Genomic DNA, 24325 nt, shown 5'->3' with positions numbered 1-24325 from the left:
CAGGGCTTCCTGGTTTTAAAAGTCCTAGGCCTAAGCCTAACAGTAACCCTAGGAAGGTAAATCAGCCGGGTATGAGGGTTCTTCCAAAGGAAAAAGCTGTGAAAGCAGCCATGTTGTGGCATTTCTGAGCTCCCTTTGGGATGCCTTTGGCAGCTGCAGTAAGCCTGGAACTCAGGGCTTCCTGGTTCAAAAAATCCTAGCCCTAGGCTGAACCCTAACCCTAGGCAGATAAATCAGCCTAGGTATAGGGATGGTGCCAAGGAAAAAGCTGTGAAAGCAGCCATGTTGTGGCACTTTTGCACTCCCTTTTGGATGCCTTTCACAGCTCCAGTGTGCCTGGAGGTCTGGGCTTCCTGATTTTAAAAATCCTAGCACAAGTCCTACCTAACCCCAGCCCGACGACGAGAAAGGCAAATCAGCCAGGAATTAGGGATGTCCCCAAGGAAATAGCTGTGGAGGCAGGCATGTTGTGGTACTTTTGTGCTCTTCTTGGGTAGTCCTTCGCAGCTGCTGTGTTCTTGGAACTCAGGGCTTTCAGGTTAAAAGAACCCTAACCCTAGGCCTAACTCAAACCTCAACGCTAGGAAGGAAAATCAGCCTATGGTTGGGGATGGTCTCATGGAAATAGCAGTGGAGGCAGCCAAGTTGTGTCACTTTTGCGCTGCCCTTGGGATGAATTGAACAGCTGCAGTGTGCCTGGAGCACAGGGCTTCCTGGTTTTAAAAGTCCTAGGCCTAAGCCTAACAGTAACCCTAGGAAGGTAAATCAGCCGGGTATGAGGGTTCTTCCTAAGGAAAAAGCTGTGAAAGCAGCCATATTGTGTCACTTCTGCGCTCCCTTTGGGATGCCTTTGGCAGCTGCAGTAAGCCTGGAACTCAGGGCTTCCTGGTTCAAAACATCCTAGCCCTAGGCTGAACCCTAACCCTAACCCTAGGCAGATAAATCAGCCTAGGTATAGGGATGGTGCCAAGGAAAAAGCTGTGAAAGCAGCCATGTTGTGGCACTTTTGCACTCCCTTTTGGATGCCTTTCACAGCTCCAGTGTGCCTGGAGGTCTGGGCTTCCTGATTTTAAAAATCCTAGCACAAGTCCTACCTAACCCCAACCTGACGACGAGAAAGGCAAATCAGCCAGGAATTAGGGATGTCCCCAAGGAAATAGCTGTGGAGGCAGGCATGTTGTGGTACTTTTGTGCTCTTCTTGGGTAGTCCTTCGCAGCTGCTGTGTTCTTGGAACTCAGGGCTTTCTGGTTAAAAGAACCCTAACCCTACGCCTAACTCAAACCTCAACGCTAGGAAGGAAAATCAGACTATGGTTGGGGATGGTCTCATGGAAATAGCAGTGGAGGCAGCCAAGTTGTCTCACTTTTGCCCTCCCTTTCGGATGCCTTGAACAGCTGCAGTGTGCCTGGAGCACAGGGCTTCCTGGTTTTAAAAGTCCTAGGCCTAAGCCTAACAGTAACCCTAGGAAGGTAAATCAGCCGGGTATGAGGGTTCTTCCAAAGGAAAAAGCTGTGAAAGCAGCCATGTTGTGGCATTTCTGAGCTCCCTTTGGGATGCCTTTGGCAGCTGCAGTAAGCCTGGAACTCAGGGCTTCCTGGTTCAAAATATCCTAGCCCTAGGCTGAACCCTAACCCTAACCCTAGGCAGATAAATCAGCCTAGGTGTAGGGATGGTGCCAAGGAAAAAGCTGTGAAAGCAGCCATGTTGTGGCACTTTTGCACTCCCTTTTGGATGCCTTTCACAGCTCCAGTGTGCCTGGAGGTCTGGGCTTCCTGATTTTAAAAATCCTAGCACAAGTCCTACCTAACCCCAGCCCGACGACGAGAAAGGCAAATCAGCCAGGAATTAGGGATGTCCCCAAGGAAATAGCTGTGGAGGCAGGCATGTTGTGGTACTTTTGTGCTCTTCTTGGGTAGTCCTTCGCAGCTGCTGTGTTCTTGGAACTCAGGGCTTTCAGGTTAAAAGAACCCTAACCCTAGGCCTAACTCAAACCTCAACGCTAGGAAGGAAAATCAGCCTATGGTTGGGGATGGTCTCATGGAAATAGCAGTGGAGGCAGCCAAGTTGTGTCACTTTTGCGCTGCCCTTGGGATGAATTGAACAGCTGCAGTGTGCCTGGAGCACAGGGCTTCCTGGTTTTCAAAGTCCTAGGCCTAAGCCTAACAGTAACCCTAGGAAGGTAAATCAGCCGGGTATTAGGGTTCTTCCTAAGGAAAAAGCTGTGAAAGCAGCCATGTTGTGTCACTTCTGCGCTCCCTTTGGGATGCCTTTGGCAGCTGCAGTAAGCCTGGAACTCAGGGCTTCCTGATTCAAAAAATCCTAGCCCTAGGCTGAAACCTAACCCTAACCCTAGGCAGATAAATCAGCCTAGGTATAGGGATGGTGCCAAAGAAAAAGCTGTGAAAGCAGCCATGTTGGGGCACTTTTGCACTCCCTTTTGGATGCCTTTCACAGCTCCAGTGTGCCTGGAGGTCTGGGCTTCCTGATTTTAAAAATCCTAGCACAAGTCCTACCTAACCCCAACCTGACGACGAGAAAGGCAAATCAGCCAGGAATTAGGGATGTCCCCAAGGAAATCGCTGTGGAGGCAGGCATGTTGTGGTACTTGTGTGCTCTTCTTGGGTAGTCCTTCGCAGCTGCTGTGTTCTTGGAACTCAGGGCTTTCTGGTTAAAAGAACACTAACCCTAGGCCTAACTCAAACCTCAACGCTAGGAAGGAAAATCAGCCTATGGTTGGGGATGGTCTCATGGAAATAGCAGTGGAGGCAGCCAAGTTGTGTCACTTTTGCCCTCCCTTTCGGATGCCTTGAACAGCTGCAGTGTGCCTGGAGCACAGGGCTTCCTGGTTTTAAATGTCCTAGGCCTAAGCCTAACAGTAACCCTAGGAAGGTAAATCAGCCGGGTATGAGGGTTCTTCCTAAGGAAAAAGCTGTGAAAGCAACCATGTTGTGGCACTTCTGCGCTCCCTTTGGGATGCCTTTGGCAGCTGCAGTAAGCCTGGAACTCAGGGCTTCCTGGTTCAAAAAATCCTAGCCCTAGGCTGAAGCCTAACCCTAACCCTAGGCAGATAAATCAGCCTAGGTATAGGGATGGTGCAAAGGAAAAAGCTGTGAAAGCAGCCATGTGGTGGCACTTTTGCACTCCCTTTTGGATGCCTTTCACAGCTCGAGTGTGCCTGGAGGTCTGGGCTTCCTGATTTTAAAAATCCTAGCACAAGGCCTACATAACCCCAACCTGACGACGAGAAAGGCAAATCAGCCAGGAATTAGGGATGTCCCCAAGGAAATAGCTGTGGAGGCAGGCATGTTGTGGTACTTTTGTGCTCTTCTTGGGTAGTCCTTCGCAGCTGCTGTGTTCTTGGAACTCAGGGCTTTCTGGTTAAAAGAACCCTAACCCTAGGCCTAACTCAAACCTCAACGCTAGGAAGGAAAATCAGCCTATGGTTCGGGATGGTCTCATGGAAATAGCAGTGGAGGCAGCCAAGTTGTGTCACTTTTGCGCTGCCCTTGGGATGAATTGAACAGCTGCAGTGTGCCTGGAGCACAGGGCTTCCTGGTTTTAAAAGTCCTAGGCCTAAGCCTAACAGTAACCCTAGGAAGGTAAATCAGCCGGGTATGAGGGTTCTTCCTAAGGAAAAAGCTGTGAAAGCAGCCATATTGTGTCACTTCTGCGCTCCCTTTGGGATGCCTTTGGCAGCTGCAGTAAGCCTGGAACTCAGGGCTTCCTGGTTCAAAACATCCTAGCCCTAGGCTGAACCCTAACCCTAACCCTAGGCAGATAAATCAGCCTAGGTATAGGGATGGTGCCAAGGAATAAGCTGTGAAAGCAGCCATGTTGTGGCACTTTTGCACTCCCTTTTGGATGCCTTTCACAGCTCCAGTGTGCCTGGAGGTCTGGGCTTCCTGATTTTAAAAATCCTAGCACAAGTCCTACCTAACCCCAACCTGACGACGAGAAAGGCAAATCAGCCAGGAATTAGGGATGTCCCCAAGGAAATCGCTGTGGAGGCAGGCATGTTGTGGTACTTTTGTGCTCTTCTTGGGTAGTCCTTCGCAGCTGCTGTGTTCTTGGAACTCAGGGCTTTCTGGTTAAAAGAACCCTAACCCTACGCCTAACTCAAACCTCAACGCTAGGAAGGAAAATCAGACTATGGTTGGGGATGGTCTCATGGAAATAGCAGTGGAGGCAGCCAAGTTGTCTCACTTTTGCCCTCCCTTTCGGATGCCTTGAACAGCTGGAGTGTGCCTGGAGCACAGGGCTTCCTGGTTTTAAAAGTCCTAGGCCTAAGCCTAACAGTAACCCTAGGAAGGTAAATCAGCCGGGTATGAGGGTTCTTCCAAAGGAAAAAGCTGTGAAAGCAGCCATGTTGTGGCATTTCTGAGCTCCCTTTGGGATGCCTTTGGCAGCTGCAGTAAGCCTGGAACTCAGGGCTTCCTGGTTCAAAATATCCTAGCCCTAGGCTGAACCCTAACCCTAACCCTAGGCAGATAAATCAGCCTAGGTGTAGGGATGGTGCCAAGGAAAAAGCTGTGAAAGCAGCCATGTTGTGGCACTTTTGCACTCCCTTTTGGATGCCTTTCACAGCTCCAGTGTGCCTGGAGGTCTGGGCTTCCTGATTTTAAAAATCCTAGCACAAGTCCTACCTAACCCCAGCCCGACGACGAGAAAGGCAAATCAGCCAGGAATTAGGGATGTCCCCAAGGAAATAGCTGTGGAGGCAGGCATGTTGTGGTACTTTTGTGCTCTTCTTGGGTAGTCCTTCGCAGCTGCTGTGTTCTTGGAACTCAGGGCTTTCAGGTTAAAAGAACCCTAACCCTAGGCCTAACTCAAACCTCAACGCTAGGAAGGAAAATCAGCCTATGGTTGGGGATGGTCTCATGGAAATAGCAGTGGAGGCAGCCAAGTTGTGTCACTTTTGCGCTGCCCTTGGGATGAATTGAACAGCTGCAGTGTGCCTGGAGCACAGGGCTTCCTGGTTTTCAAAGTCCTAGGCCTAAGCCTAACAGTAACCCTAGGAAGGTAAATCAGCCGGGTATTAGGGTTCTTCCTAAGGAAAAAGCTGTGAAAGCAGCCATGTTGTGTCACTTCTGCGCTCCCTTTGGGATGCCTTTGGCAGCTGCAGTAAGCCTGGAACTCAGGGCTTCCTGATTCAAAAAATCCTAGCCCTAGGCTGAAACCTAACCCTAACCCTAGGCAGATAAATCAGCCTAGGTATAGGGATGGTGCCAAAGAAAAAGCTGTGAAAGCAGCCATGTTGTGGCCCTTTTGCACTCCCTTTTGGATGCCTTTCACAGCTCCAGTGTGCCTGGAGGTCTGGGCTTCCTGATTTTAAAAATCCTAGCACAAGTCCTACCTAACCCCAACCTGACGACGAGAAAGGCAAATCAGCCAGGAATTAGGGATGTCCCCAAGGAAATCGCTGTGGAGGCAGGCATGTTGTGGTACTTGTGTGCTCTTCTTGGGTAGTCCTTCGCAGCTGCTGTGTTCTTGGAACTCAGGGCTTTCTGGTTAAAAGAACACTAACCCTAGGCCTAACTCAAACCTCAACGCTAGGAAGGAAAATCAGCCTATGGTTGGGGATGGTCTCATGGAAATAGCAGTGGAGGCAGCCAAGTTGTGTCACTTTTGCCCTCCCTTTCGGATGCCTTGAACAGCTGCAGTGTGCCTGGAGCACAGGGCTTCCTGGTTTTAAATGTCCTAGGCCTAAGCCTAACAGTAACCCTAGGAAGGTAAATCAGCCGGGTATGAGGGTTCTTCCTAAGGAAAAAGCTGTGAAAGCAACCATGTTGTGGCACTTCTGCGCTCCCTTTGGGATGCCTTTGGCAGCTGCAGTAAGCCTGGAACTCAGGGCTTCCTGGTTCAAAAAATCCTAGCCCTAGGCTGAAGCCTAACCCTAACCCTAGGCAGATAAATCAGCCTAGGTATAGGGATGGTGCAAAGGAAAAAGCTGTGAAAGCAGCCATGTGGTGGCACTTTTGCACTCCCTTTTGGATGCCTTTCACAGCTCCAGTGTGCCTGGAGGTCTGGGCTTCCTGATTTTAAAAATCCTAGCACAAGGCCTACCTAACCCCAACCCGACGACGAGAAAGGCAAATCAGCCAGGAATTAGGGATGTCCCCAAGGAAATTGCTGTGGATGCAGGCATGTTGTGGTACTTTTGTGCTCTTCTTGGGTAGTCCTTCGCAGCTGCTGTGTTCTTGGAACTCAGGGCTTTCTGGTTAAAAGAACCCTAACCCTACGCCTAACTCAAACCTCAACGCTAGGAAGGAAAATCAGCCTATGGTTGGGGATGGTCCCATGCAAATAGCAGTGGAGGCAGCCAAGTTGTGTCACTTTTGCGCTGCCCTTGGGATGAATTGAACAGCTGCAGTGTGCCTGGAGCACAGGGCTTCCTGGTTTTAAAAGTCCTAGGCCTAAGCCTAACAGTAACCCTAGGAAGGTAAATCAGCCGGGTATGAGGGTTCTTCCTAAGGAAAAAGCTGTGAAAGCAGCCATGTTGTGGCACTTCTGCGCTCCCTTTGGGATGCCTTTGGCAGCTGCAGTAAGCCTGGAACTCAGGGCTTCCTGATTCAAAAAATCCTAGCCCTAGGCTGAACCCTAACCCTAACCCTAGGCAGATAAATCAGCCTAGGTATAGGGATGGTGCCAAGGAAAAAGCTGTGAAAGCAGCCATGTTGTGGCACTTTTGCACTCCCTTTTGGATGCCTTTCACAGCTCCAGTGTGCCTGGAGGTCTGGGCTTCCTGATTTTTAAAATCCTAGCACAAGTCCTACCTAACCCCAACCTGACGACGAGAAAGGCAAATCAGCCAGGAATTAGGGATGTCCCCAAGGAAATCGCTGTGGAGGCAGGCATGTTGTGGTACTTTTGTGCTCTTCTTGGGTAGTCCTTCGCAGCTGCTGTGTTCTTGGAACTCAGGGCTTTCTGGTTAAAAGAACACTAACCCTAGGCCTAACTCAAACCTCAACGCTAGGAAGGAAAATCAGCCTATGGTTGGGGATGGTCTCATGGAAATAGCAGTGGAGGCAGCCAAGTTGTCTCACTTTTGCCCTCCCTTTCGGATGCCTTGAACAGCTGCAGTGTGCCTGGAGCACAGGGCTTCCTGATTTTAAAAGTCCTAGGCCTAAGCCTAACAGTAACCCTAGGAAGGTAAATCAGCCGGGTATGAGGGTTCTTCCAAAGGAAAAAGCTGTGAAAGCAGCCATGTTGTGGCATTTCTGAGCTCCCTTTGGGATGCCTTTGGCAGCTGCAGTAAGCCTGGAACTCAGGGCTTCCTGGTTCAAAAAATCCTAGCCCTAGGCTGAACCCTAACCCTAACCCTAACCCTAGGCAGATAAATCAGCCTAGGTATAGGGATGGTGCAAAGGAAAAAGCTGTGAAACCAGCCATGTGGTGGCACTTTTGCACTCCCTTTTGGATGCCTTTCACAGCTCCAGTGTGCCTGGAGGTCTGGGCTTCCTGATTTTAAAGTCCTAGGCCTAAGCCTAATAGAAACCCTACGTAGGTAAATCAGCCGGTTCTGAGGGTTCCTCCTAAGGAAAAAGCTGTGTAAGCAGCCATGTTGTGGCATTTCTGAGCGCACTTTGGGATGCCTTTGGCAGCTGCAGTAAGCCTGGAACTCAGGGCTTCCTGGTTCAAAATATCCTAGCCCTAGGCTGAACCCTAACCCTAACCCTAGGCAGATAAATCAGCCTAGGTGTAGGGATGGTGCCAAGGAAAAAGCTGTGAAAGCAGCCATGTTGTGGCACTTTTGCACTCCCTTTTGGATGCCTTTCACAGCTCCAGTGTGCCTGGAGGTCTGGGCTTCCTGATTTTAAAAATCCTAGCACAAGTCCTACCTAACCCCAGCCCGACGACGAGAAAGGCAAATCAGCCAGGAATTAGGGATGTCCCCAAGGAAATAGCTGTGGAGGCAGGCATGTTGTGGTACTTTTGTGCTCTTCTTGGGTAGTCCTTCGCAGCTGCTGTGTTCTTGGAACTCAGGGCTTTCAGGTTAAAAGAACCCTAACCCTAGGCCTAACTCAAACCTCAACGCTAGGAAGGAAAATCAGCCTATGGTTGGGGATGGTCTCATGGAAATAGAAGTGGAGGCAGCCAAGTTGTGTCACTTTTGCGCTGCCCTTGGGATGAATTGAACAGCTGCAGTGTGCCTGGAGCACAGGGCTTCCTGGTTTTAAGAGTCCTAGGCCTAAGCCTAACAGTAACCCTAGGAAGGTAAATCAGCCGGGTATGAGGGTTCCTCCTAAGGAAAAAGCTGTGAAAGCAGCCATGTTGTGTCACTTCTGCGCTCCCTTTGGGATGCCTTTGGCAGCTGCAGTAAGCCTGGAACTCAGGGCTTCCTGGTTCAAAAGATCCTAGCCCTAGGCTGAACCCTAACCCTAACCCTAGGCAGATAAATCAGCCTAGGTGTAGGGATGGTGCCAAGGAAAAAGCTGTGAAAGCAGCCATGTTGTGGCACTTTTGCACTCCCTTTTGGATGCCTTTCACAGCTCCAGTGTGCCTGGAGGTCTGGGCTTCCTGATTTTAAAAATCCTAGCACAAGTCCTACCTAACCCCAACCTGACGACGAGAAAGGCAAATCAGCCAGGAATTAGGGATGTCCCCAAGGAAATCGCTGTGGAGGCAGGCATGTTGTGGTACTTTTGTGCTCTTCTTGGGTAGTCCTTCGCAGCTGCTGTGTTCTTGGAACTCAGGGCTTTCTGGTTAAAAGAACACTAACCCTAGGCCTAACTCAAACCTCAACGCTAGGAAGGAAAATCAGCCTATGGTTGGGGATGGTCTCATGGAAATAGCAGTGGAGGCAGCCAAGTTGTGTCACTTTTGCCCTCCCTTTCGGATGCCTTGAACAGCTGCAGTGTGCCTGGAGCACAGGGCTTCCTGGTTTTAAAAGTCCTAGGCCTAAGCCTAACAGTAACCCTAGGAAGGTAAATCAGCCGGGTATGAGGGTTCTTCCAAAGGAAAAAGCTGTGAAAGCAGCCATGTTGTGGCATTTCTGAGCTCCCTTTGGGATGCCTTTGGCAGCTGCAGTAAGCCTGGAACTCAGGGCTTCCTGGTTCAAAATATCCTAGCCCTAGGCTGAACCCTAACCCTAACCCTAGGCAGATAAATCAGCCTAGGTATAGGGATGGTGCCAAGGAAAAAGCTGTGAAAGCAGCCATGTTGTGGCACTTTTGCACTCCCTTTTGGATGCCTTTCACAGCTCCAGTGTGGCTGGAGGTCTGGGCTTCCTGATTTTAAAAGTCCTAGCACAAGTCCTACCTAACCCCAGCCCGACGACGAGAAAGGCAAATCAGCCAGGAATTAGGGATGTCCCCAAGGAAATAGCTGTGGAGGCAGGCATGTGGTGGTACTTTTGTGCTCTTCTTGGGTAGTCCTTCGCAGCTGCTGTGTTCTTGGAACTCAGGGCTTTCAGGTTAAAAGAACCCTAACCCTAGGCCTAACTCAAACCTCAACGCTAGGAAGGAAAATCAGCCTATGATTCGGGATGGTCTCATGGAAATAGCAGTGGAGGCAGCCAAGTTGTCTCACTTTTGCCCTCCCTTTCGGATGCCTTGAACAGCTGCAGTGTGCCTGGAGCACAGGGCTTCCTGGTTTTAAATGTCCTAGGCCTAAGCCTAACAGTAACCCTAGGAAGGTAAATCAGCCGGGTATGAGGGTTCTTCCTAAGGAAAAAGCTGTGAAAGCAACCATGTTGTGGCACTTCTGCGCTCCCTTTGGGATGCCTTTGGCAGCTGCAGTAAGCCTGGAACTCAGGGCTTCCTGGTTCAAAAAATCCTAGCCCTAGGCTGAAGCCTAACCCTAACCCTAGGCAGATAAATCAGCCTAGGTATAGGGATGGTGCAAAGGAAAAAGCTGTGAAAGCAGCCATGTGGTGGCACTTTTGCACTCCCTTTTGGATGCCTTTCACAGCTCCAGTGTGCCTGGAGGTCTGGGCTTCCTGATTTTAAAAATCCTAGCACAAGGCCTACCTAACCCCAACCCGACGACGAGAAAGGCAAATCAGCCAGGAATTAGGGATGTCCCCAAGGAAATCGCTGTGGATGCAGGCATGTTGTGGTACTTTTGTGCTCTTCTTGGGTAGTCCTTCGCAGCTGCTGTGTTCTTGGAACTCAGGGCTTTCTGGTTAAAAGAACCCTAACCCTACGCCTAACTCAAACCTCAACGCTAGGAAGGAAAATCAGCCTATGGTTGGGGATGGTCCCATGCAAATAGCAGTGGAGGCAGCCAAGTTGTGTCACTTTTGCGCTGCCCTTGGGATGAATTGAACAGCTGCAGTGTGCCTGGAGCACAGGGCTTCCTGGTTTTAAAAGTCCTAGGCCTAAGCCTAACAGTAACCCTAGGAAGGTAAATCAGCCGGGTATGAGGGTTCTTCCTAAGGAAAAAGCTGTGAAAGCAGCCATGTTGTGGCACTTCTGCGCTCCCTTTGGGATGCCTTTGGCAGCTGCAGTAAGCCTGGAACTCAGGGCTTCCTGATTCAAAAAATCCTAGCCCTAGGCTGAACCCTAACCCTAACCCTAGGCAGATAAATCAGCCTAGGTATAGGGATGGTGCCAAGGAAAAAGCTGTGAAAGCAGCCATGTTGTGGCACTTTTGCACTCCCTTTTGGATGCCTTTCACAGCTCCAGTGTGCCTGGAGGTCTGGGCTTCCTGATTTTTAAAATCCTAGCACAAGTCCTACCTAACCCCAACCTGACGACGAGAAAGGCAAATCAGCCAGGAATTAGGGATGTCCCCAAGGAAATCGCTGTGGAGGCAGGCATGTTGTGGTACTTTTGTGCTCTTCTTGGGTAGTCCTTCGCAGCTGCTGTGTTCTTGGAACTCAGGGCTTTCTGGTTAAAAGAACACTAACCCTAGGCCTAACTCAAACCTCAACGCTAGGAAGGAAAATCAGCCTATGGTTGGGGATGGTCTCATGGAAATAGCAGTGGAGGCAGCCAAGTTGTGTCACTTTTGCCCTCCCTTTCGGATGCCTTGAACAGCTGCAGTGTGCCTGGAGCACAGGGCTTCCTGGTTTTAAAAGTCCTAGGCCTAAGCCTAACAGTAACCCTAGGAAGGTAAATCAGCCGGGTATGAGGGTTCTTCCAAAGGAAAAAGCTGTGAAAGCAGCCATGTTGTGGCATTTCTGAGCTCCCTTTGGGATGCCTTTGGCAGCTGCAGTAAGCCTGGAACTCAGGGCTTCCTGGTTCAAAATATCCTAGCCCTAGGCTGAACCCTAACCCTAACCCTAGGCAGATAAATCAGCCTAGGTATAGGGATGGTGCCAAGGAAAAAGCTGTGAAAGCAGCCATGTTGTGGCACTTTTGCACTCCCTTTTGGATGCCTTTCACAGCTCCAGTGTGGCTGGAGGTCTGGGCTTCCTGATTTTAAAAATCCTAGCACAAGTCCTACCTAACCCCAGCCCGACGACGAGAAAGGCAAATCAGCCAGGAATTAGGGATGTCCCCAAGGAAATAGCTGTGGAGGCAGGCATGTTGTGGTACTTTTGTGCTCTTCTTGGGTAGTCCTTCGCAGCTGCTGTGTTCTTGGAACTCAGGGCTTTCAGGTTAAAAGAACCCTAACCCTAGGCCTAACTCAAACCTCAACGCTAGGAAGGAAAATCAGCCTATGGTTCGGGATGGTCTCATGGAAATAGCAGTGGAGGCAGCCAAGTTGTGTCACTTTTGCGCTGCCCTTGGGATGAATTGAACAGCTGCAGTGTGCCTGGAGCACAGGGCTTCCTGGTTTTAAAAGTCCTAGGCCTAAGCCTAACAGTAACCCTAGGAAGGTAAATCAGCCGGGTATGAGGGTTCTTCCTAAGGAAAAAGCTGTGAAAGCAGCCATGTTGTGTCACTTCTGCGCTCCCTTTGGGATGCCTTTGGCAGCTGCAGTAAGCCTGGAACTCAGGGCTTCCTGGTTCAAAACATCCTAGCCCTAGGCTGAACCCTAACCCTAACCCTAGGCAGATAAATCAGCCTAGGTATAGGGATGGTGCCAAGGAATAAGCTGTGAAAGCAGCCATGTGGTGGCACTTTTGCACTCCCTTTTGGATGCCTTTCACAGCTCCAGTGTGCCTGGAGGTCTGGGCTTCCTGATTTTAAAGTCCTAGGCCTAAGCCTAATAGAAACCCTACGTAGGTAAATCAGCCGGTTCTAAGGGTTCCTCCTAAGGAAAAAGCTGTGTAAGCAGCCATGTTGTGGCATTTCTGAGCGCACTTTGGGATGCCTTTGGCAGCTGCAGTAAGCCTGGAACTCAGGGCTTCCTGGTTCAAAATATCCTAGCCCTAGGCTGAACCCTAACCCTAACCCTAGGCAGATAAATCAGCCTAGGTGTAGGGATGGTGCCAAGGAAAAAGCTGTGAAAGCAGCCATGTTGTGGCACTTTTGCACTCCCTTTTGGATGCCTTTCACAGCTCCAGTGTGCCTGGAGGTCTGGGCTTCCTGATTTTAAAAATCCTAGCACAAGTCCTACCTAACCCCAGCCCGACGACGAGAAAGGCAAATCAGCCAGGAATTAGGGATGTCCCCAAGGAAATAGCTGTGGAGGCAGGCATGTTGTGGTACTTTTGTGCTCTTCTTGGGTAGTCCTTCGCAGCTGCTGTGTTCTTGGAACTCAGGGCTTTCAGGTTAAAAGAACCCTAACCCTAGGCCTAACTCAAACCTCAACGCTAGGAAGGAAAATCAGCCTATGGTTGGGGATGGTCTCATGGAAATAGAAGTGGAGGCAGCCAAGTTGTGTCACTTTTGCGCTGCCCTTGGGATGAATTGAACAGCTGCAGTGTGCCTGGAGCACAGGGCTTCCTGGTTTTAAGAGTCCTAGGCCTAAGCCTAACAGTAACCCTAGGAAGGTAAATCAGCCGGGTATGAGGGTTCCTCCTAAGGAAAAAGCTGTGAAAGCAGCCATGTTGTGTCACTTCTGCGCTCCCTTTGGGATGCCTTTGGCAGCTGCAGTAAGCCTGGAACTCAGGGCTTCCTGGTTCAAAAGATCCTAGCCCTAGGCTGAACCCTAACCCTAACCCTAGGCAGATAAATCAGCCTAGGTGTAGGGATGGTGCCAAGGAAAAAGCTGTGAAAGCAGCCATGTTGTGGCACTTTTGCACTCCCTTTTGGATGCCTTTCACAGCTCCAGTGTGCCTGGAGGTCTGGGCTTCCTGATTTTAAAAATCCTAGCACAAGTCCTACCTAACCCCAACCTGACGACGAGAAAGGCAAATCAGCCAGGAATTAGGGATGTCCCCAAGGAAATCGCTGTGGAGGCAGGCATGTTGTGGTACTTTTGTGCTCTTCTTGGGTAGTCCTTCGCAGCTGCTGTGTTCTTGGAACTCAGGGCTTTCTGGTTAAAAGAACACTAACCCTAGGCCTAACTCAAACCTCAACGCTAGGAAGGAAAATCAGCCTATGGTTGGGGATGGTCTCATGGAAATAGCAGTGGAGGCAGCCAAGTTGTGTCACTTTTGCCCTCCCTTTCGGATGCCTTGAACAGCTGCAGTGTGCCTGGAGCACAGGGCTTCCTGGTTTTAAAAGTCCTAGGCCTAAGCCTAACAGTAACCCTAGGAAGGTAAATCAGCCGGGTATGACGGTTCTTCCAAAGGAAAAAGCTGTGAAAGCAGCCATGTTGTGGCATTTCTGAGCTCCCTTTGGGATGCCTTTGGCAGCTGCAGTAAGCCTGGAACTCAGGGCTTCCTGGTTCAAAATATCCTAGCCCTAGGCTGAACCCTAACCCTAACACTAGGGAGATAAATCAGCCTAGGTATAGGGATGGTGCCAAGGAAAAAGCTGTGAAAGCAGCCATGTTGTGGCACTTTTGCACTCCCTTTTGGATGCCTTTCACAGCTCCAGTGTGCCTGGAGGTCTGGGCTTCCTGATTTTAAAAGTCCTAGCACAAGTCCTACCTAACCCCAGCCCGACGACGAGAAAGGCAAATCAGCCAGGAATTAGGGATGTCCCCAAGGAAATAGCTGTGGAGGCAGGCATGTGGTGGTACTTTTGTGCTCTTCTTGGGTAGTCCTTCGCAGCTGCTGTGTTCTTGGAACTCAGGGCTTTCAGGTTAAAAGAACCCTAACCCTAGGCCTAACTCAAACCTCAACGCTAGGAAGGAAAATCAGCCTATGGTTCGGGATGGTCTCATGGAAATAGCAGTGGAGGCAGCCAAGTTGTGTCACTTTTGCGCTGCCCTTGGGATGAATTGAACAGCTGCAGTGTGCCTGGAGCACAGGGCTTCCTGGTTTTAAAAGTCCTAGGCCTAAGCCTAACAGTAACCCTAGGAAGGTAAATCAGCCGGGTATGAGGGTTCCTCCTAAGGAAAAAGCTGTGAAAGCAGCCATGTTGTGTCACTTCTGCGCTCCCTTTGGGATGCCTTTGGCAGCTGCAGTAAGCCTGGAACTCAGGGCTTCCTGGTTCAAAAGATCCTAGCCCTAGGCTGAACCCTAACCCTAACCCTAGGCAGATAAATCAGCCTAGGTATAGGGATGGTGCCAAGGAAAAAGCTGTGAAAGCAGCCATGTTGTGGCACTTTTGCACTCCCTTTTGGATGCCTTTCACAGCTCCAGTGTGCCTGGAGGTCTGGGCTTCCTGATTTTAAAAATCCTAGCACAAGTCCTACCTAACCCCAACCTGACGACGAGAAAGGCAAATCAGCCAGGAATTAGGGATGTCCCCAAGGAAATCGCTGTGGAGGCAGGCATGTTGTGGTACTTTTGTGCTCTTCTTGGGTAGTCCTTCGCAGCTGCTATGTTCTTGGAACTCAGGGCTTTCTGGTTAAAAGAACACTAACCCTCGGCCTAACTCAAACCTCAACGCTAGGAAGGAAAATCAGCCTATGGTTGGGGATGGTCTCATGGAAATAGCAGTGGAGGCAGCCAAGTTGTGTCACTTTTGCGCTGCCCTTGGGATGAATTGAACAGCTGCAGTGTGCCTGGAGCACAGGGCTTCCTGGTTTTAAAAGTCCTAGGCCTAAGCCTAACAGTAACCCTAGGAAGGTAAATCAGCCGGGTATGAGGGTTCCTCCTAAGGAAAAAGCTGTGAAAGCAGCCATGTTGTGTCACTTCTGCGCTCCCTTTGGGATGCCTTTGGCAGCTGCAGTAAGCCTGGAACTCAGGGCTTCCTGGTTCAAAAGATCCTAGCCCTAGGCTGAACCCTAACCCTAACCCTAGGCAGATAAATCAGCCTAGGTATAGGGATGGTGCCAAGGAAAAAGCTGTGAAAGCAGCCATGTTGTGGCACTTTTGCACTCCCTTTTGGATGCCTTTCACAGCTCCAGTGTGCCTGGAGGTCTGGGCTTCCTGATTTTAAAAATCCTAGCACAAGGCCTACCTAACCCCAACCTGACGACGAGAAAGGCAAATCAGCCAGGAATTAGGGATGTCCCCAAGGAAATCGCTGTGGAGGCAGGCATGTTGTGGTACTTTTGTGCTCTTCTTGGGTAGTCCTTCGCAGCTGCTGTGTTCTTGGAACTCAGGGCTTTCTGGTTAAAAGAACACTAACCCTCGGCCTAACTCAAACCTCAACGCTAGGAAGGAAAATCAGCCTATGGTTGGGGATGGTCTCATGGAAATAGCAGTGGAGGCAGCCAAGTTGTGTCACTTTTGCCCTCCCTTTCGGATGCCTTGAACAGCTGCAGTGTGCCTGGAGCACAGGGCTTCCTGGTTTTAAAAGTCCTAGGCCTAAGCCTAACAGTAACCCTAGGAAGGTAAATCAGCCGGGTATGACGGTTCTTCCAAAGGAAAAAGCTGTGAAAGCAGCCATGTTGTGGCATTTCTGAGCTCCCTTTGGGATGCCTTTGGCAGCTGCAGTAAGCCTGGAACTCAGGGCTTCCTGGTTCAAAAAATCCTAGCCCTAGGCTGAACCCTAACCCTAGGCAGATAAATCAGCCTAGGTATAGGGATGGTGCCAAGGAAAAAGCTGTGAAAGCAGCCATGTTGTGGCACTTTTGCACTCCCTTTTGGATGCCTTTCACAGCTCCAGTGTGCCTGGAGGTCTGGGCTTCCTGATTTTAAAAGTCCTAGCACAAGTCCTACCTAACCCCAGCCCGACGACGAGAAAGGCAAATCAGCCAGGAATTAGGGATGTCCCCAAGGAAATAGCTGTGGAGGCAGGCATGTTGTGGTACTTTTGTGCTCTTCTTGGGTAGTCCTTCGCAGCTGCTGTGTTCTTGGAACTCAGGGCTTTCAGGTTAAAAGAACCCTAACCCTAGGCCTAACTCAAACCTCAACGCTAGGAAGGAAAATCAGCCTATGGTTGGGGATGGTCTCATGGAAATAGCAGTGGAGGCAGCCAAGTTGTGTCACTTTTGCGCTGCCCTTGGGATGAATTGAACAGCTGCAGTGTGCCTGGAGCACAGGGCTTCCTGGTTTTAAAAGTCCTAGGCCTAAGCCTAACAGTAACCCTAGGAAGGTAAATCAGCCGGGTATGAGGGTTCTTCCTAAGGAAAAAGCTGTGAAAGCAGCCATGTTGTGTCACTTCTGCGCTCCCTTTGGGATGCCTTTGGCAGCTGCAGTAAGCCTGGAACTCAGGGCTTCCTGGTTCAAAACATCCTAGCCCTAGGCTGAACCCTAACCCTAACCCTAGGCAGATAAATCAGCCTAGGTATAGGGATGGTGCCAAGGAATAAGCTGTGAAAGCAGCCATGTTGTGGCACTTTTGCACTCCCTTTTGGATGCCTTTCACAGCTCCAGTGTGCCTGGAGGTCTGGGCTTCCTGATTTTAAAAATCCTAGCACAAGTCCTACCTAACCCCAACCTGACGACGAGAAAGGCAAATCAGCCAGGAATTAGGGATGTCCCCAAGGAAATCGCTGTGGAGGCAGGCATGTTGTGGTACTTTTGTGCTCTTCTTGGGTAGTCCTTCGCAGCTGCTGTGTTCTTGGAACTCAGGGCTTTCTGGTTAAAAGAACCCTAACCCTACGCCTAACTCAAAACTCAACGCTAGGAAGGAAAATCAGCCTATGGTTGGGGATGGTCTCATGGAAATAGCAGTGGAGGCAGCCAAGTTGTGTCACTTTTGCCCTCCCTTTCGGATGCCTTGAACAGCTGCAGTGTGCCTGGAGCACAGGGCTTCCTGGTTTTAAAAGTCCTAGGCCTAAGCCTAACAGTAACCCTAGGAAGGTAAATCAGCCGGGTATGAGGGTTCTTCCTAAGGAAAAAGCTGTGAAAGCAGCCATGTTGTGGCATTTCTGAGCTCCCTTTGGGATGCCTTTGGCAGCTGCAGTAAGCCTGGAACTCAGGGCTTCCTGGTTCAAAATATCCTAGCCCTAGGCTGAACCCTAACCCTAACCCTAGGCAGATAAATCAGCCTAGGTGTAGGGATGGTGCCAAGGAAAAAGCTGTGAAAGCAGCCATGTTGTGGCACTTTTGCACTCCCTTTTGGATGCCTTTCACAGCTCCAGTGTGCCTGGAGGTCTGGGCTTCCTGATTTTAAAAGTCCTAGCACAAGTCCTACCTAACCCCAGCCCGACGACGAGAAAGGCAAATCAGCCAGGAATTAGGGATGTCCCCAAGGAAATAGCTGTGGAGGCAGGCATGTGGTGGTACTTTTGTGCTCTTCTTGGGTAGTCCTTCGCAGCTGCTGTGTTCTTGGAACTCAGGGCTTTCAGGTTAAAAGAACCCTAACCCTAGGCCTAACTCAAACCTCAACGCTAGGAAGGAAAATCAGCCTATGGTTCGGGATGGTCTCATGGAAATAGCAGTGGAGGCAGCCAAGTTGTGTCACTTTTGCGCTGCCCTTGGGATGAATTGAACAGCTGCAGTGTGCCTGGAGCACAGGGCTTCCTGGTTTTAAAAGTCCTAGGCCTAAGCCTAACAGTAACCCTAGGAAGGTAAATCAGCCGGGTATGAGGGTTCTTCCTAAGGAAAAAGCTGTGAAAGCAGCCATGTTGTGTCACTTCTGCGCTCCCTTTGGGATGCCTTTGGCAGCTGCAGTAAGCCTGGAACTCAGGGCTTCCTGGTTCAAAACATCCTAGCCCTAGGCTGAACCCTAACCCTAACCCTAGGCAGATAAATCAGCCTAGGTATAGGGATGGTGCCAAGGAAAAAGCTGTGAAAGCAGCCATGTTGTGGCACTTTTGCACTCCCTTTTGGATGCCTTTCACAGCTCCAGTGTGCCTGGAGGTCTGGGCTTCCTGATTTTAAGAATCCTAGCACAAGTCCTACCTAACCCCAACCTGACGACGAGAAAGGCAAATCAGCCAGGAATTAGGGATGTCCCCAAGGAAATCGCTGTGGAGGCAGGCATGTTGTGGTACTTTTGTGCTCTTCTTGGGTAGTCCTTCGCAGCTGCTATGTTCTTGGAACTCAGGGCTTTCTGGTTAAAAGAACACTAACCCTCGGCCTAACTCAAACCTCAACGCTAGGAAGGAAAATCAGCCTATGGTTGGGGATGGTCTCATGGAAATAGCAGTGGAGGCAGCCAAGTTGTGTCACTTTTGCGCTGCCCTTGGGATGAATTGAACAGCTGCAGTGTGCCTGGAGCACAGGGCTTCCTGGTTTTAAAAGTCCTAGGCCTAAGCCTAACAGTAACCCTAGGAAGGTAAATCAGCCGGGTATGAGGGTTCCTCCTAAGGAAAAAGCTGTGAAAGCAGCCATGTTGTGTCACTTCTGCGCTCCCTTTGGGATGCCTTTGGCAGCTGCAGTAAGCCTGGAACTCAGGGCTTCCTGGTTCAAAAGATCCTAGCCCTAGGCTGAACCCTAACCCTAACCCTAGGCAGATAAATCAGCCTAGGTATAGGGATGGTGCCAAGGAAAAAGCTGTGAAAGCAGCCATGTTGTGGCACTTTTGCACTCCCTTTTGGATGCCTTTCACAGCTCCAGTGTGCCTGGAGGTCTGGGCTTCCTGATTTTAAAAATCCTAGCACAAGGCCTACCTAACCCCAACCTGACGACGAGAAAGGCAAATCAGCCAGGAATTAGGGATGTCCCCAAGGAAATCGCTGTGGAGGCAGGCATGTTGTGGTACTTTTGTGCTCTTCTTGGGTAGTCCTTCGCAGCTGCTGTGTTCTTGGAACTCAGGGCTTTCAGGTTAAAAGAACCCTAACCCTAGGCCTAACTCAAACCTCAACGCTAGGAAGGAAAATCAGCCTATGGATGGGGATGGTCTCATGGAAATAGCAGTGGAGGCAGCCAAGTTGTCTCACTTTTGCCCTCCCTTTCGGATGCCTTGAACAGCTGCAGTGTGCCTGGAGCACAGGGCTTCCTGGTTTTAAAAGTCCTAGGCCTAAGCCTAACAGTAACCCTAGGAAGGTAAATCAGCCGGGTATGAGGGTTCTTCCAAAGGAAAAAGCTGTGAAAGCAGCCATGTTGTGGCATTTCTGAGCTCCCTTTGGGATGCCTTTGGCAGCTGCAGTAAGCCTGGAACTCAGGGCTTCCTGGTTCAAAAAATCCTAGCCCTAGGCTGAACCCAAACCCTAACCCTAACCCTAGGCAGATAAATCAGCCTAGGTATAGGGATGGTGCAAAGGAAAAAGCTGTGAAACCAGCCATGTGGTGGCACTTTTGCACTCCCTTTTGGATGCCTTTCACAGCTCCAGTGTGCCTGGAGGTCTGGGCTTCCTGATTTTAAAGTCCTAGGCCTAAGCCTAATAGAAACCCTACGTAGGTAAATCAGCCGGGTCTGAGGGTTCCTCCTAAGGAAAAAGCTGTGTAAGCAGCCATGTTGTGGCATTTCTGAGCGCACTTTGGGATGCCTTTGGCAGCTGCAGTAAGCCTGGAACTCAGGGCTTCCTGGTTCAAAAGATCCTAGCCCTAGGCTGAACCCTAACCCTAACCCTAGGCAGATAAATCAGCCTAGGTGTAGGGATGGTGCCAAGGAAAAAGCTGTGAAAGCAGCCATGTTGTGGCACTTTTGCACTCCCTTTTGGATGCCTTTCACAGCTCCAGTGTGCCTGGAGGTCTGGGCTTCCTGATTTTAAAAGTCCTAGCACAAGTACTACCTAACCCCAGCCCGACGACGAGAAAGGCAAATCAGCCAGGAATTAGGGATGTCCCCAAGGAAATAGCTGTGGAGGCAGGCATGTTGTGGTACTTTTGTGCTCTTCTTGGGTAGTCCTTCGCAGCTGCTGTGTTCTTGGAACTCAGGGCTTTCAGGTTAAAAGAACCCTAACCCTAGGCCTAACTCAAACCTCAACGCTAGGAAGGAAAATCAGCCTATGGTTGGGGATGGTCTCATGGAAATAGCAGTGGAGGCAGCCAAGTTGTCTCACTTTTGCGCTGCCCTTGGGATGAATTGAACAGCTGCAGTGTGCCTGGAGCACAGGGCTTCCTGGTTTTAAAAGTCCTAGGCCTAAGCCTAACAGTAACCCTAGGAAGGTAAATCAGCCGGGTATGAGGGTTCCTCCTAAGGAAAAAGCTGTGAAAGCAGCCATGTTGTGTCACTTCTGCGCTCCCTTTGGGATGACTTTGGCAGCTGCAGTAAGCCTGGAACTCAGGGCTTCCTGGTTCAAAAGATCCTAGCCCTAGGCTGAACCCTAACCCTAACCCTAGGCAGATAAATCAGCCTAGGTGTAGGGATGGTGCGAAGGAAAAAGCTGTGAAAGCAGCCATGTTGTGGCACTTTTGCACTCCCTTTTGGATGCCTTTCACAGCTCCAGTGTGCCTGGAGGTCTGGGCTTCCTGATTTTAAAAATCCTAGCACAAGTCCTACCTAACCCCAACCTGACGACGAGAAAGGCAAATCAGCCAGGAATTAGGGATGTCCCCAAGGAAATCGCTGTGGAGGCAGGCATGTTGTGGTACTTTTGTGCTCTTCTTGGGTAGTCCTTCGCAGCTGCTGTGTTCTTGGAACTCAGGGCTTTCTGGTTAAAGAACACTAACCCTAGGCCTAACTCAAACCTCAACGCTAGGAAGGAAAATCAGCCTATGGTTGGGGATGGTCTCATGGAAATAGCAGTGGAGGCAGCCAAGTTGTGTCACTTTTGCCCTCCCTTTCGGATGCCTTGAACAGCTGCAGTGTGCCTGGAGCACAGGGCTTCCTGGTTTTAAAAGTCCTAGGCCTAAGCCTAACAGTAACCCTAGGAAGGTAAATCAGCCGGGTATGAGGGTTCTTCCTAAGGAAAAAGCTGTGAAAGCAGCCATGTTGTGTCACTTCTGCGCTCCCTTTGGGATGCCTTTGGCAGCTGCAGTAAGCCTGGAACTCAGGGCTTCCTGGTTCAAAACATCCTAGCCCTAGGCTGAACCCTAACCCTAACCCTAGGCAGATAAATCAGCCTAGGTATAGGGATGGTGCCAAGGAAAAAGCTGTGAAAGCAGCCATGTTGTGGCACTTTTGCACTCCCTTTTGGATGCCTTTCACAGCTCCAGTGTGCCTGGAGGTCTGGGCTTCCTGATTTTAAAAATCCTAGCACAAGTCCTACCTAACCCCAACCTGACGACGAGAAAGGCAAATCAGCCAGGAATTAGGGATGTCCCCAAGGAAATCGCTGTGGAGGCAGGCATGTTGTGGTACTTTTGTGCTCTTCTTGGGTAGTCCTTCGCAGCTGCTATGTTCTTGGAACTCAGGGCTTTCTGGTTAAAAGAACACTAACCCTCGGCCTAACTCAAACCTCAACGCTAGGAAGGAAAATCAGCCTATGGTTGGGGACGGTCTCATGGAAATAGCAGTGGAGGCAGCCAAGTTGTGTCACTTTTGCCCTCCCTTTCGGATGCCTTGAAGAGCTGCAGTGTGCCTGGAGCACAGGGCTTCCTGGTTTTAAAAGTCCTAGGCCTAAGCCTAACAGTAACCCTAGGAAGGTAAATCAGCCGGGTATGAGGGTTCTTCCTAAGGAAAAAGCTGTGAAAGCAGCCATGTTGTGGCATTTCTGAGCTCCCTTTGGGATGCCTTTGGCAGCTGCAGTAAGCCTGGAACTCAGGGCTTCCTGGTTCAAAAAATCCTAGCCCTAGGCTGAACCCTAACCCTAACCCTAACCCTAGGCAGATAAATCAGCCTAGGTATAGGGATGGTGCAAAGGAAAAAGCTGTGAAACCAGCCATGTGGTGGCACTTTTGCACTCCCTTTTGGATGCCTTTCACAGCTCCAGTGTGCCTGGAGGTCTGGGCTTCCTGATTTTAAAGTCCTAGGCCTAAGCCTAATAGAAACCCTACGTAGGTAAATCAGCCGGGTCTGAGGGTTCCTCCTAAGGAAAAAGCTGTGTAAGCAGCCATGTTGTGGCATTTCTGAGCTCACTTTGGGATGCCTTTGGCAGCTGCAGTAAGCCTGGAACTCAGGGCTTCCTGGTTCAAAATATCCTAGCCCTAGGCTGAACCCTAACCCTAACCCTAGGCAGATAAATCAGCCTAGGTGTAGGAATGGTGCCAAGGAAAAAGCTGTGAAAGCAGCCATGTTGTGGCACTTTTGCACTCCCTTTTGGATGCCTTTCACAGCTCCAGTGTGCCTGGAGTTCTGGGCTTCCTGATTTTAAAAATCCTAGCACAAGTCCTACCTAACCCCAGCCCGACGACGAGAAAGGCAAATCAGCCAGGAATTAGGGATGTCCCCAAGGAAATAGCTGTGGAGGCAGGCATGTTGTGGTACTTTTGTGCTCTTCTTGGGTAGTCCTTCGCAGCTGCTGTGTTCTTGGAACTCAGGGCTTTCAGGTTAAAAGAACCCTAACCCTAGGCCTAACTCAAACCTCAACGCTAGGAAGGAAAATCAGCCTATGGTTGGGGATGGTCTCATGGAAATAGCAGTGGAGGCAGCCAAGTTGTGTCACTTTTGCGCTGCCCTTGGGATGAATTGAACAGCTGCAGTGTGCCTGGAGCACAGGGCTTCCTGGTTTTAAAAGTCCTAGGCCTAAGCCTAACAGTAACCCTAGGAAGGTAAATCAGCCGGGTATGAGGGTTCCTCCTAAGGAAAAAGCTGTGAAAGCAGCCATGTTGTGTCACTTCTGCGCTCCCTTTGGGATGCCTTTGGCAGCTGCAGTAAGCCTGGAACTCAGGACTTCCTGGTTCAAAACATCCTAGCCCTAGGCTGAACCCTAACCCTAACCCTAGGCAGATAAATCAGCCTAGGTATAGGGATGGTGCCAAAGAGAAAGCTGTGAAAGCAGCCATGTTGTGGCACTTTTGCACTCCCTTTTGGATGCCTTTCACAGCTCCAGTGTGCCTGGAGGTCTGGGCTTCCTGATTTTAAAAATCCTAGCACAAGTCCTACCTAACCCCAACCTGACGACGAGAAATGCAAATCAGCCAGGAATTAGGGATGTCCCCAAGGAAATCGCTGTGGAGGCAGGCATGTTGTGGTACTTTTGTGCTCTTCTTGGGTAGTCCTTCGCAGCTGCTGTGTTCTTGGAACTCAGGGCTTTCTGGTTAAAAGAACACTAACCCTCGGCCTAACTCAAACCTCAACGCTAGGAAGGAAAATCAGCCTATGGTTGGGGATGGTCTCATGGAAATAGCAGTGGAGGCAGCCAAGTTGTGTCACTTTTGCGCTGCCCTTGGGATGAATTGAACAGCTGCAGTGTGCCTGGAGCACAGGGCTTCCTGGTTTTAAAAGTCCTAGGCCTAAGCCTAACAGTAACCCTAGGAAGGTAAATCAGCCGGGTATGAGGGTTCCTCCTAAGGAAAAAGCTGTGAAAGCAGCCATGTTGTGGCACTTCTGCGCTCCCTTTGGGATGCCTTTGGCAGCTGCAGTAAGCCTGGAACTCAGGGCTTCCTGGTTCAAAACATCCTAGCCCTAGGCTGAACCCTAACCCTAACCCTAGGCAGATAAATCAGCCTAGGTGTAGGGATGGTGCCAAGGAAAAAGCTGTGAAAGCAGCCATGTTGTGGCACTTTTGCACTCCCTTTTGGATGCCTTTCACAGCTCCAGTGTGCCTGGAGGTCTGGGCTTCCTGATTTTAAAAATCCTAGCACAAGTCCTACCTAACCCCAACCTGACGACGAGAAAGGCAAATCAGCCAGGAATTAGGGATGTCCCCAAGGAAATCGCTGTGGAGGCAGGCATGCTGTGGTACTTTTGTGCTCTTCTTGGGTAGTCCTTCGCAGCTGCTGTGTTCTTGGAACTCAGGGCTTTCTGGTTAAAAGAACACTAACCCTCGGCCTAACTCAAACCTCAACGCTAGGAAGGAAAATCAGCCTATGGTTGGGGATGGTCTCATGGAAATAGCAGTGGAGGCAGCCAAGTTGTGTCACTTTTGCCCTCCCTTTCGGATGCCTTGAACAGCTGCAGTGTGCCTGGAGCACAGGGCTTCCTGGTTTTAAAAGTCCTAGGCCTAAGCCTAACAGTAACCCTAGGAAGGTAAATCAGCCGGGTATGAGGGTTCTTCCTAAGGAAAAAGCTGTGAAAGCAGCAATGTTGTGGCACTTTTGCACTCCCTTTTGGATGCCTTTCACAGCTCTAGTGTGCCTGGAGGTCTGGGCTTCCTGATTTTCAAAATCCTAGCACA

This window comes from Melospiza georgiana, chromosome 22 (assembly GCF_028018845.1).
Source record: "Melospiza georgiana isolate bMelGeo1 chromosome 22, bMelGeo1.pri, whole genome shotgun sequence".
NCBI lineage: Eukaryota > Metazoa > Chordata > Aves > Passeriformes > Passerellidae > Melospiza > Melospiza georgiana.
Note: the sequence above shows the minus strand (reverse complement) of the source record.